We start from the raw sequence: 2851 nt of genomic DNA, 5'->3' as shown, positions 1-2851 counted from the left end.
TTTCCCTGTTACTCCCAGCACGGGGGGGCATTCTGGGGGCTCAATTTTAGTGTCCTTCCCCTCGTAAATACGGAACTTGTGGGTGTACCCTGATGTACTTTCGCACAGCTTGTACAACTTCACACCATACCGTGCCCGCTTACTGGGCACGTACTGGCGGAATTTTAGCCTCCCCTTGAAGTGTACCAGGGACTCGTCTACTGCAATGTTTATCTGTGGGGCATACGCCTGGGCAAACTTGGCGTTAAAATGGTCTATTACGGGCCTGATTTTATACAACCGATCGTAATTGGGGTGATTGCTGGGGGGGCACAGCTGGTTGTCATTGTAGTGCAGAAATTTTAAAATACACTCAAAGCGCGTCCGCGACATCGCCATGCGGAGCATTGGGGTGTGGTACAAAATATCGGTAGACCAGTACGCCCTGATTGTTGGCTTCTTTATTAGCCCCATGGTTAGTATAAGCCCCCAAAATTTTTGTATCTCTGGTGCATCCACAGATGTCCACTTATCGGGTCTGGCATAGCTGGAGGTGGGATTTTGTTGAATAAAATTCTGGGCGTACAAATTAGTCTGGGTAACAATGTGGGCAATGAACTCTTCAGAAAAAAAAAAACTTGAAGAAGTCCTTCCCTCTGAGCCCTTCCAGATCAAATTGAATCCCTGGGTTCCCAATAAAATCAGGGATCTGGGGTCTGTAATCTTCCGGGGTACTCCAGTGAGCATCTGATGCATTGGGGTCAGTGGCGGTCCTTGGACGCCTTCTCGGGGGTGCAGAAAGCTCAGACTCGCTGGATGAGGATGAGGAGTCGGAGAATGCCAAAAAAGTGGGGTCGTCATCACCACTACCTGAGTCCGAGTCTGATGCAATGATTGCATACAGTTCCTCTGAAGTGTACCTCCTGCGGGCCATATTTATATAAAATGGGGCACACGGGGAAAAAGTTTTATTAGATGGGACACTGCGGGATGGGGTGACCACGGGACGGGGGTCGGAAAGAACGCGGAAACTTATGTGGTGTATTCACGTTTTTTTTTTTCTTTCTTTCTTTTTTTTTTTTACACAGACGAATACACTGACACAACACGGACTAACGACACACTACACACTAGACGGACTAACGACACGCTACACTAACTAATGACGGGTGACGGGACAGGTAACGAAATGGGAACAACAGGAACTTTTTTTGTTTTTTTGGTTTTTTTTTTACACAGACGAATAGACTGACACAACACGGACTAACGACACACTACACACTAGACGGACTAACTAAACGCTACACTAACTAATAACGGGTGACGGGACAGGTAACAAAATGGGAACAACAGGAACTTTTTTTTTTTTTTTTTTTTTTTACACCAAGGGATAAACTGACTACACGCTGTGCTACACTACACTGCTGATCGCACGCTACAGATCCCTCACTCACTACACTACACTGCACTTCTGATCACTCACTCCACTCTGCTACACTACACTGCCTGATCAATCACTCACTACACTCACTACACTACACTGCCTGATCAATCACTCACTACACTCACTACACTACACCACACTGATCACTAACACTCACTCCACTACACCACACTGATGACTAACTCCTCTCCACTACACTGATCACTAACTCCACTCTGCTACACTACACTCCACTCCACTCCACTACACTACACTACACTCACTCCCTGCCTAATCTACACTCTAATCGCACTTATATTCAGAAAAAAACACAGTAGGTGCTCTCTGTACAAGCACCGGAAACACAGTGCGGTGCTTGCACATGGAGCCCCTACTGTAAACAGCGCGAAGTCCGCTGCTGCGCTGTGATTGGTCAGGGAGTTTTTCCCTGACCAATCACTGCGATCGTGGGGGAGGGACCGCTCTGATTGGTCCCCAGCCCGGATGCCTCACTTGTCTGCTGACGATATCAGCCAGGATCGCTGCTGTGTTGCCGCGATTGTCACCGCGGCGACACTTTAATGGCATGACGTACCAGGTACGTCCAGGAGCGGGAAGGGGTTAAAGCAACAGCTACTCCAGTAAATGCGTGATTTCCATGTATGCGTCCTAGCCTGGGTGTGTGGGTTCCTAGGGGCAGCAAGGGCCCAGATCCGAAGACTGCCTGACCATCCCCTACTGGGGCAATGTCCCCGCCCAGGTAGGTCCTTGGTCATCTTCCTTTGTAGAAGATAGAGAGAGGTGCTAATTGGTGGTTGCTTCACCTGGTGCTCCCTATGTTTGGTAACGTTCGTGTGGGCGCGGTGCTCACTTGCCCACACGAACGTAACACCACCCTCTTTCCATTTTCTTCTTGCAAACTTACACTTTCCTTCAAATCCTGAGTCTCTTTTATGGAACTGAATCACATACTTTTTTAACTTCGTTTGATTAGCAAAATCACGAAGCAATATAACATACATTGCAGCATGTATACAATTACTCATACTTCGTTTTTGCTGTTTTTACTTATAACACATTTCTGTCAATACAGTATTACTTTGTAATATACAATAAACAATTGAAAATAAGATAATAATAAAGAAAATTAAAAAAAATATTTCTTTTCTAACATGCTTGGCCTACTGTGCATTTATTTCCCTTTCTTTCTTTCTTGCTATGTTTATATATTTCCTGAATTGTGGAGTGCGGGTTTATCCCTAGGCCCCAAACCTCGAGCTGTGGACCCTAAAGTACCATTATCTGGACTGCTGGATGAGGAGGCGTGGATTCATCACGACAAAATATTTATTAGAGAGGTATTATTCCTGGCCCGAAAAACTATAGCCATGAGGTGGATGACAACGAGTCACATACTTTATTACTTGATTTTCAAAAAACAGACTGAAA

Source organism: Eleutherodactylus coqui, chromosome 5, assembly GCF_035609145.1.
Source record: "Eleutherodactylus coqui strain aEleCoq1 chromosome 5, aEleCoq1.hap1, whole genome shotgun sequence".
Classification (NCBI taxonomy): Eukaryota; Metazoa; Chordata; class Amphibia; order Anura; family Eleutherodactylidae; genus Eleutherodactylus; species Eleutherodactylus coqui.
Note: the sequence above shows the minus strand (reverse complement) of the source record.